The 12,036-nt window shown below is 33.4% G+C and overlaps 1 protein-coding gene across 1 annotated transcript in view; it reads left to right on the forward strand.

Moving 5' to 3' along the window:
- Positions 1 to 12,036, forward strand: part of Vps13B (vacuolar protein sorting 13B) — a gene marked incomplete at its 5' end in the record, with an annotated part of 141,729 nt that overhangs the window by 7,707 nt on the left and 121,986 nt on the right. The gene's annotated exons all lie outside the window — the stretch shown is intronic.

A 12,036-nucleotide genomic window follows, 5' to 3' on the forward strand; every position in this document is an offset into this window, starting at 1 on the left:
TTTCGTCAAATTAAAATTCATTCGTCAAAATAAATCACAACTGAATTTAAGCGTGTAATTTCTTTTTGGAATTTCAAATCGGATACGGACAACATTTTATCGCTTTCGGACGTTTTTCGTGGAATACCTTTTATACGTTACCGTAAACAAAACGGCATAAATCTGTAATTACGCATAATCACCGGATTTATATCGATTACTATGCATAATCACCGATCAAAACGGATGAAATTATTGTGCATAATAACCGGCGATTATGCACAATCACCAGTTTTATCACAATTACTGTATTTTATACATGGCACCAACCTGTAAATGTTGTCAAATTTAGTGCTCAATGATAACAATTCTGAAAAGTGCCCCGCGACGTAAAATTTTTGGAACCAGTATTCTATCACTTTGGTCCCTCCCCACGAAATGAAAGTGATCCCCCTTGGAATGAAATTTCTGGCTAGGGGCCTGATGAGACACATAACGTCAATTATTTCACCACTGACGTAAGCTCCCAAAGCTGAAGTAAATTGCTATCCAAAGAATTCTCGTAATTTTGGTAGATTGTAAAAACCGTGTCACTAAGTTTTATTGCACATTTAGGCTAACAAATTTCTTCGAGAAAAATACCGGAACTCAGGATTTCAAATACGGGTAAAATACGGAACATCGCCAATCATCGCCATAAATGACGACGAATGTAAGCAAAGTGGAAAACTTTTGCAGAAATCCCTTAAAAAACACCAATGGCAGGAAACAAACATTACTCTGAGAGAATTGCAGTGAACAAAACTGGATTCCACGAAGTACATTGTAAAATAACGAAATAAAACGTTTGAAGGGGCAAACAATTAAATCAACGTTTAGTATTTGCCGTCTTGCAGTGGAGTAGTTTGGGAGCTAGCGTTTTACTGTGGAAGTGTTGGTTCGAAACCTGATTCTCTCTGGCATGGATGTTTATCAACATTAACAAATTCCCTGGACAGATCATACAGGATCTCTTGAACATATTTGAGGATCACTTTATCAAGAAAGTAAAAAAACCATGACGTACGTGAGGTGAATATTCTTATTCATAGTTGTAATTATAGTGATATAATTTATGCGTCGAAAAATAATTTCAATAGTTGATTTTAATAAAGTATAAAACTATAAGCGTCTTTGCCGCTGTAGTGGTCGAGTGGTTATAGTGACGGACTCGCGTTGCGAGGATCCGGGTTCGAACCCCACAGTGGTGGTCGGCTGAAGTTGGTTTTCTGTGGTTCCCAACTTCAAGGCGCAAATGCAAGCCGATCTCCCCGTTAAAAAGTCTCGCCACAGAGAGCGACAGTCCTACAACAATAAATCATTCAATCATAACACTTCACTCATAGTTAGAAAAACTGGTGGCAGATGGCAGCACTACACATAACAAGCATTAGAGAAACAAAAAACTTCACGTCAGGTTTCACTACACGTATTTCTGTTTTTTTGCTGTCCCGACCATCGAGGAGAAATAAAGTATTTTATTTCTCCTCTAAGGTCCCGACTTTTTTGCAGAAATGTCCTGAGTTTTCAAATATTTTCAACGAAGTTAACTTGACTTTTTATTCTTCAAATCAACGATTAAAATGATCTTTCCAGCTTAGAAATTACATCACGATAATGAGGCTTTTGGAATAGACATCATAATCATCATCATCATCATTGGCGTACTCAAAGGGAAAAAAGGTAAAACTCCCTCAGAAGGTAAAAAAATCTCAATTCCCCCTCGAGAAAATTCTGCGTACGCCTATGATCATCAGTATCACTTGGAAGGACAAGCACAGCATGTTTTTCCCATGGAAATCAATGTTAAAATTGCCGAATTTACCGTTGAAATGTGGAAATTTAGTAGGGTTTTCCGCCTCATCAATAATTTTAAAAATTGAACTGAATTCTCGATTTTAGAAAAATTGAGTTCGCTTAGAAATATAAAGCACAGAAAATTAAATATGAAATAATTATCCGGACCTACTTTTGAGTTAGATATTCATGCAATAACATTGATTTATATCCTCTCAAGCACAAAAATGAGAATTAATACTTCTGTATTGTTTTATAATATCCAATATCATCAATCTATATAGTTTAGGATGTTTTGAAATTAATTATGGGCCCATAAATTACACTGAAGAAATTCCGCAGCTTTAATCAAGCATTTTTTGAAGCAAAAGCAGGCAAATCGATAACTTGAGCTTCAAGAAAATTTTCGAAATATCTAGCACCCATCAAAAAGTAGAAAAAAAACCAATTCATTTCTACGTTTCTTTAATTTTGATTTATGTCTTTCATGAGTTGCGCAGGAAGTCGCCATATTGGTTACCATGTATGTCTCTCCAGAAAAAGGGAAATATCACGTGATTCAAAAAGCCTCATTAAGAGACTAAAAACAAGAATATTCATCTCACACATTTGTCATGTTTTTTTTTAATTCACTTTAATTTGAAGTGGCACTTTATTTCTCACGATTGGCGAATTTTCAGTGATTTTAGCACGAGTTAACGATTTCGTTTACTTTTGGCATCATTTAGCGATAATTGACATTGTTCCACATTTTCCCGTATTTCGAATCCCAATTTCACGTATTTTTCTCAAGCAAATATCGTCGACCTAACAATAAGCAATTCTTTACTTAGGATCTCTATCTCCCGTATTTCCACCGATAAAATATGGTAAACCTACGTATACCAATTTGTTTTCCGTGACCGACATACCACGGTCACTTACCCTCGATTAGATGAGTTAACGGGCGCTTTATACATTATATTTTTTGTTCATAAATCCGTAGAGGAAAATTTCGGTTCTTTCAAGACAAAATGATATCGCATAATCCGCATTTGCAAGTTCCATTTATCAATGATGAAATATTAACAGTAGAAAGACGGAACGGGTGTCTTTTTGACCCTGCACGCTGTTTAAGCTTCCATATCTCTGCTAAGAACAAACCGAACCACTTGGAATTTCTGGACTGTTCCTGAATTAGCACGTTCTTATTGTATACCAAAGCTTCCTTTCGTTATCTTTTTTAACAACGAAGCTACGAGCGGATATACCTAGAAAGACCGAAGGGGGGGTCATAGTGACCCTTCCTTATATTCTAGCACATTATGCGGTAAATACTACTATCGTCGTCACAATTGATTTCTAAGTAGGCTATAATCCTTCTGAAAGTCTTTTTTGCGTTTGACCTTGTGTGTGACCTTTCTTTTCCTCTCATTCTTATCTGCAAGTGTCGTCAGCAGGTGTGTCATTTTTGGTTTTTGTCAAGCATTCTTGCCATATTATCCGTTAAATTGTTTATTCTGGGACGTAGAAAATTTGAGTGCATGTGATCTTTTCAAACAGTTAGTTTAGAACATAGTTTCCCAAACTTTTTGTTCCATCGCCCCCTTCTTCAGATAAATTTTTCCCTCATCACCCCCCTCCCCCCCACTCAAGCGAACCCATATATCCTATGTTATACCTGTGGCTTCTATCGCTCCCTTGGTCCTTTCTATCGCCCACCAGGAGGCGATTGCCCACTTTGGGAAACATTGGTTTAGAATGACGAGAAAACGTATATTTACTGAAGAAATACTCCAGGAGATGCAAAGATTAGATGAGAGAAACTCTGGAAGCAGTTATGATGAAAGTGCAGAAGAGCATACATCTACCCTATGTCGAACTGTAGTGAAGAAAGTAGCGGTTCTGATGACGAATATTTAAATCAATATAAAATTATTTCTCGGGCGCGGTAGCCCAGGTCGATAAGATACTCGCCTAAAGTACCAAAGGATGTTTAGAGGTGTCGTGAGTTTGATACCCGGTTCGTCTTTGTCAGAAAACTTTCCTGGCACAGGGGTACAACAGACACTGCGACTTGACCGCATGAAGTCCCCCATTGAGGAGTTAGTGCACCAACCTCTCGATGAGCTTAGAAACAAGCTTGCCGTTCGGAATCGGCAATAAATTGTAGGTCCCGGTCTAATTAGCTCTCGTGTGCAGAAAATGACCGTGGTGTGACTCATTATAACTCGTTGAAGCCACAGAAACGATCTAAGAAACTGCAGCAGATGGGAGCATATGGAAAATCATAGAACCTTCCTCAACTTTAGGATGTCGAGGATCGCAAAATATATTGAGAGGAAATCAAGGCCCCACATTTTATGCGCTCAAAAAACATAAATGAAAGTGTTTTGGGTTCGTGACGCCTTATTTTCTGCGACAAAATGATTCGACATATACAGAAGCTGAAGCCCATCTTGGTCAGTTTCTTTGCTTGAACTGGATGCAACAATATCCATTATGTATGCAAGAGGTGCAAAAAACTTCCTACTGAATTCATTGTGGTCGTCCAGATTTGGGGTCCTCTATTTTTTCCCCAAACAATGACAAGATATCGTTTCAAAGAAATTTTGAAATTCATGCGATTCGATCTGACCAATTTTCTCTTGCATGTTCACTATGGATTTCATTCATAGAATACAGTGCGACGTGCTACAAACCAGGGCCCAATCTAACTGTGGACGAACAACTTCTACCCTCAAAAGCAAGATGTCCATTTACACAGTATATCCCAAGTAAGCCAGACAAATTTGGGACAGAATTCTGGCTTCTTGCCTGCGTTGATTCCAAATATATTCTGAATAGACAGAAAATCAGTTTCGATTACACTGGGACAGATAACACCAGACCAGCAAATTAACTTGTCTATGAACATGTTATTCGATTAGTCAAACCTTACCTAGGAGAACGTCGAAACAAAACAACAGATGATTATTTTACATCACTGAGATTATGTGCATTTTTGAAAAGGACAAGATTGGTTGGGACCCTTCAAAAAGACCGTCGTGAGGTAACTCCAACTGCAAAAACAGGAACACGGGATCTATACTCGTCAATAGTATTCAAAACTGGAACTGATATCACGCTGACATCTTATCAGAGAAAAAAAAAATTAAAAATGTTCTAGTTCTGAGTTCACTTCATACTGATGTAACTATCAACGAAAACGTGAAAAAGACCCCAGAAACAGTTGCCTACAATAACGAAATTAAATATGGAGTCGACATCGTGGATCAAATGGTGCGATTATACACCAATAAGAATGGAAGTCGTCGCTGGCCAATGCATGTTTTCGGAAAAAATTACGAACTTCAACAGATCCTTTTTCACGAGAGCAAAAGGGAAACGTTTCCGGGAAAAAATGACGAAAATTCTGCGAAATTTTAATTTGAAGAAATTGTAATATTTTACACCGCCCCTCAACAGATCCTTTTTCACGAGAGCGAAAGGGAAACGTTTCCGGGCAAAAATGACGAAAATTCTGCGAAATTTTAATTTGAAGAAATTGTAATATTTTATACCGCCCCTCAACAGATCCTTTTTCACGAGAGCGAAAGGGAAACGTTTCCGGGAAAAAAAGAAAATTCTATGAAATTTTAATTTTATGTAATATTTTATACCGCCCCTAAAGAGATTTGTTGGAAGAAGATATTTCATACTTTGCCTGGATTGTGTTTAGGCATTCTATAGAATGACTAGTCATTCTATAGAATGCCTAGGCAAAGTATAGAATAAAACCGGTATTTCATACTTTGCCTGAAACGACCAGGCATTCTATACAATGCCTAGGCATTCTATAGAATGCCTGGATTTCATACTTTGCCGGTAACATATACGATAAAACATAGTTTTTTAGCTATTTCCGATGCATGAAGTTTCCATTTTAGATTGCTACTAATATAAAATCTGAGATATTTGATATTTTTCCTGCAGAATTTTCGGCAGGAGCAATCGACGTTCATCAGACATATTGGAGTATGGAATTTTAGATTAAAATCAATTTCTGAGTAAATTAAGTTGAAATGAATGACTAGTTTTTTTAGAGGTTTAGGGTTAAATCATTAGCTACAAACCATTTTCTTATTAAGCACAGGTTATGATTTATTTTAGTTGGTAGTGTATTAAAATCGTTGGAAGAATATAACAGAACTGAATTATCCGCATAAGTGATCATAGTACCATGAATATTTAATTTACATAAGTCGTTTATGAATATTATAAAAATTAAGGGGCTAAATTTTTGATTCCTGGGAGACTCCTCTCTGTATAGTGATATAGTGACTTGGAGTGTTTTTAATTTTAATTCTTTGTTAACGATTGGTTAGGTATGAAGTGAACCAGTTCAATGTATTACCTCTGATTCCTGCAGAACTGAGTTTCTTAATGAGAATTGAGTTTCTTAATGAGAATTGAGTGATTTACATTGTCATAAGCTTTTGAGATATCTAAAAATATGACCAGAGTAAATTTGCAGTGTTTAGTACTGTTATAAACAAATTTAGAGAAGTTTAATAGAGTGTCGGTACCACAACCTTTTATGTAACCATAATTGATTTTCAGCAAACAAGTTTGTTAGGTTAAGGAATTTATAAATTCTAGATGATAAAATTTTTTCTATAACTCTGGAAAAAATGTGGCTAAATTAAAAGATGTATTAATGAATTTTGTTAGAAATTCCATATTATTTCCTGCTAATTATTTAATAAGATATATACTGCTACTATAGTAATCAGGTGTAGATTTCTTGGAGAAGATGTTTAGAATATTTATGTTTTCAGTATTATCTACATCAAACAAAACAAGAATTTACAGTTGGATATAAATAATTTTTGAATTCATTAGTATCGTTAAAAGCTAGATCAGCATTGTTGATATCGTTAAAATGGGCATTGAATCAATTTGCTAGTTCCAAGCTGTCAGAAAAAATTGAATTTTGATTTTTATGTTGATTGTATTATTAATGAATTTCCATCTCTGATGGTTTGTATTACATTTGATAAATTTTTTTCTATAATATTTGTTTTTTAGTGTTTATGATTTTCAATTTCAGTTTCCTAGCTGCACAATTATAAACAGTTTTAAATAAAATAAATCATAAGGATGTTTCCTTAATCTAGTATATAATTTTTCTTTTCTCTTGATCAAGACATAGATTTCAGACGTCATACAATTTTTTAAAAAATTTTTTCAATATTTTACAAACTCAAAGTTATTGTTAATAGAGTTCAGAGTGGATGTAAAATACTGATATTGTAAATTTAAGTCTATTATTCAACCAGAGATATTTATAATTGTTAAAGTAAGTTTAAAGTTTTTTTTTATCTAATAATATGAGAGGGGGATTTTCATTAGATTTGGAAACTGGAATTTTGTCATAATATAATTTCAGAAGAATGGGATAGTGATCAGTTAAATCATTGATATATATTCCAGAGGAAAATGATATTGTATGATTTTGATTTTTTATAATAATAGGATCAATACAAGCGTCAAGGTATCTTTAACTCTGGTTGGTTCATTTATTAAGAATTGAAATCCGAACTGAAATAGATTGTTTTGATAATCAAGAACATCAGAATTATTTGTTAGTAAATCTATGTTCATATGTATTATTCTATAAATAATAATTCTATTATTCAATTAATATATATTATTCTAAATATTATTCTATAATTATTCTATTATTCTTATAATCTATATTATTATGATGTTTCTATAATTTAAACTTTTTAAGACAGAATCAAGTTCCATGTTCAAATTTGAAATAGTAAAATTGTGAGAGCTATATATCGTGATATTAATGCAATTTTCAATTTTGGCTGTATGATAATATCATTACTGCAGTTGACATTTCAAATTCAATTTGACTGAAACATAACAAATTTTGTGTATAAACTGCAATGCCTCCCGATCGATTATTATCTCTGCATTTAAAAAGTGCATCAAATCCTTCAATTTTGTATCAATCAATTTCATTACCGTAGATCCAAATTTCGGAGAGAATTAGTATTAAAATATGGTTCACATACTCTGATAGTAAAGTGGTTAAGTTAGCGCATAAGCTCTGTATATTTACATGAAACATATTATAGCATGACTTACAATTTGTTGATGCACACAACAAAAGCTGCTTTAAATTGCCAGGTTTGTTAGAGTCATACAGTTGGATTGGATAGCGTTATTTATATCTGTCAATGTAGGTCGTCTTCCGATTTTACACGAAAAATCCTGGATGAATCATCCTCACGTAAGAATATTTTGCCATCACGGGTACAGCAGTATTTAGAGTTAAAAACTATAAACTTTAAATTTTCGCGCATTAAGAAACAGTGATTTTAGTTTGGTTGTGAGATGTTCACTGAAATAAACGGACGTCCATAAATCTTGGATTTATCTCGGAAGCTTTGATTCATCAATCCTTCAATTCTTTTAAAATGCTGTCATGGATAGTTTTGATGTGAACTGTAAGATTATAGGTTTCGGCCTGTCCTTGTTGAATGTTGGTACACAATGAGCCGTCACTAAATTTTTGCAGATATTTGTCTTCGCTTCAATGTCATCAAGTTTGAGCAACTGAAGTAATTTTTAGAAATCGTTGTGTATGCTCCAAGCACATAAAATTATTTTTTCAATTCACAGAAATATTTAGAAGCCATTCCCTTTTATTATTTGAAAATTAAAATTTTCATAGATAATTTTCCAAAACTATTCACAAAAGCATTAAAAATATTTTGAAAGGAACACAGTATTTCTTTTAGGTTTGTTCCTTATAAAAAGTGGTGCAAATAGTTTAAACCACAAAAACTGCAGACAGTAGCTTATGATAAAGGAATGGGATATATATATATCTCAAATTAGAAATGTAATGAGTGGAATTTGTTTCAATGAAGCAATACCTTGGAAAATTGTAATCCTTGTCACTAAATTTTTGCAGATATTTGTCTTCGCTTCAATGTCATCAAGTTTGAGCAACTGAAGTAATTTTTAGAAATCGTTGTGTATGCTCCAAGCACATAAAATTATTTTTTCAATTCACAGAAATATTTAGAAGCCATTCCCTTTTATTATTTGAAAATTAAAATTTTCATAGATAATTTTCCAAAACTATTCACAAAAGCATTAAAAATATTTTGAAAGGAACACAGTATTTCTTTTAGGTTTGTTCCTTATAAAAAGTGGTGCAAATAGTTTAAACCACAAAAACTGCAGACAGTAGCTTATGATAAAGGAATGGGATATATATATATCTCAAATTAGAAATGTAATGAGTGGAATTTGTTTCAATGAAGCAATACCTTGGAAAATTGTAATCTCAAAGCTTATATAGGTGTGTTTTTAAGTTTGAAGACAATTTTTTTTTCTGCATTACTTTTATAAATATGAGTGTGTCAAAGAGATACTTCATACCAAAGTTTAACTACATTTCTGCTATATTTCTTTCATTACTTAACCCGTTGGCAGTGATATACTTCAGAAAAATGCATCAAAAATGGGAGAATTTTTTTCCTGCTTAATTGTTTTTTTGTATCAATATAAAGGTTAGAAAATGGTTGTTTTGCAAAAAAATTGAAGTTTTAAATGCAATAACTACTATATTGACGTGCACGTAAAAAACTAATAGATTAGTCATATTTTATTCAATTACAGCAGCAAAATAAACTAAATTTTGAAGCTAAATATAACATAAACTAATGCTAAATTTAATGCAACAATATATGATTTTAAACATGCAAATTTCATAAATATTTCGCAGTGTGATATATACAAAAACATGGTGCTTTACACAAGCCCACATCACACTCTTTACAATAAACTTTTGTCTTACGTTGTATCTTCTATGAATAAATATTTTGTTGTCATTGCTTTCCATAGATTTGTAATCTCCCGTAGAAATATCTTTATCTGAGCTTGAGAACCTAAAAAGTACTCCTCTCATTATTGTCTGAAACATACATTAAAAAAAAAATATATATTACAAAAACTATTTGGTATAAAATTTGAGAAAAACTGCAATGAGAAATTAAAAAATCTGACTAACTGTTCACAAAACACTCATTCTCAATGTGTGCTGTTGTAACTGACCACTAATTTATCCTCTACAAAAGACGAAAAATGTAGGATCAGTATCGCCATCTATTATGAAAATGGTGAATTAAGTATTAAATGTCTATCCAAAAAAGAAAATCTCAGTTTAGGCTTTATGGAATGGAAGCAATAATTTTTTTTCTTCTGCCTGAAGTCCAGTTCAAAACTTGGACTGCACATTCAAGTTGCTTGAACTGGACTCAGGTGACACTGTCGAGGGGTTAATTTACTATAATCATAATGGACCTATACACAGTGTGAAATTGGTGATATCATTTGAAAGAAGAAACATTCGTCATCACAATGGAAAACATGAAAATAGAACAAAAGTTTCTAGAATAATCTAATACATTTATGGCGACTTACGTAACATGCAGATAAAGCCAAGGAGCATGACATCATTCAACCTGTACTGTATTTAAGTAGCGAACTGCGATCTACTACTTGCTTTTAACTTTTTACTTGTCACTTACCTGTATGCTCACTGGCGTTGCATCGCTAATATGTACGTGTTAGTACGTTAAACTAATAATGTTATGATGTTGTTGATTAAACCTTTTTTTTTGTTATGTTACAATCATCAGTCTCATCTTTGGAATCAGATGTATTGAGTATCTACAAGGGATCTTCAATAGTCACTAGAAATGATTTTTTATATCATTGCGTCATTCCATCGTTGAATGGTACAAAAGTGGCGATTAAGCACCTAAATATTAAAATTTCCAACAAACATGTATTATCTAATAACTGATTGTTTTTTCCATTGTTTCAAATGACATCTAACAAGTGATCTTTGATTAAAAGAACTAAACTTTGCAGCAGTTGTTGGTCCAACTTGTACTATTCAATTTCTAGGGCATGTTTCAAATACATTTAGCGAGTTGAACTGTAACCCATTGGAGTGGACTTTAAGTCATTAGGTTCCACACATTTTCTATCAGGTTAAGATCAGGACTCATTGGTGGCTAGTCATATTTCCTTTTTAAAAATTTTTGTGTAACATTTCGGATGTATGAATAGGAACATTATCATGTTCATAGTTGCCTTATACTCTCTATATTATCCATAGTTGCCCTATGCTCTCAATACTACGGCAATCCCTGCAAATATGTGTCTCTTTTTTTTTTTTAAATTCGGGTCTCTGAATTTCTTGCAGTATTTTAAATAGAGTCCTTCACCGATATTTACCACAGCAATAAATTCATATAAGCATGTGAGAGAGTTTGAGAGAAAACAAACTTGGACTATAAAAGGATTTGTAATAAAATTGATATATCATTTGTTATTAATAAAAATGTTGCAATGGAATATTTAGGCCGAATTGAAAGGAATTATGGTGACAAGCTCACAATTGAGGCAGACACTAAAGTATGATATGAGCAAATAATGAACATCTAATATTGAAAGTTCTGAATCTGGAAATCTGAAAAGCATGGGTAATATGGTGGTCAAAAATATGGTGCTAAAAGCAGTTCCGAATTCACGGAATCCACAATGACCGGTTTTAGGACCTGATCAACTGAGAATTTTCATGAGTGAGAACAAATAGAGCATTCCACATCTTTACCGTGCTTTTTTGTCTTATGTCGTGCCACAAAAGCACAGAAAGCTATTACTCCATTGAAGGGAAATGACAGAAAAGTAATGCAGATTGGCACCCTTACAATGGTTTCAGCACTCGTAAGCAGCTTTCTCTCAAATGTTTTTCCATAATAGAATCTCTTTCGTTTAGAACCTCTTTGTCCTTTTTTCAAACTTTAGAGGAGACACAATTAAAGTCATCCCTGAGTTAGGGGAACACCTTTTTTGCCTGGATTGCAGCAGTGTAAAGTGGCATACATCATCTGTTGCATTCTACAAGAACTGACTTTAGGAACATGTAATGGGAACTATATGAAACGTTGTTCAGTTAAAAAACTGATTTTGCAAAAATGTAACAGACCATTTGGCTGAACACTTCAATTGTATAACATCCATAATCATTTGCTGGCAAAACCCAACCCTGCACCTGACCAATATCCATAGTAGTGATTCTTAAAAGTATGCCAGAAGACCATAGGATTCCAAGAGATTTTTCACGAGTTCAGTGAGATATTTAAAAAACAAAATTAAATA

The sequence above is a fragment of the Pholcus phalangioides genome, unplaced genomic scaffold (genome assembly GCF_987345545.1).
Source record: "Pholcus phalangioides strain wild (caught in Gottingen) unplaced genomic scaffold, Ppha-v1.0 ptg000039l_1, whole genome shotgun sequence".
In the NCBI taxonomy this organism is placed as follows: Eukaryota; Metazoa; Arthropoda; class Arachnida; order Araneae; family Pholcidae; genus Pholcus; species Pholcus phalangioides.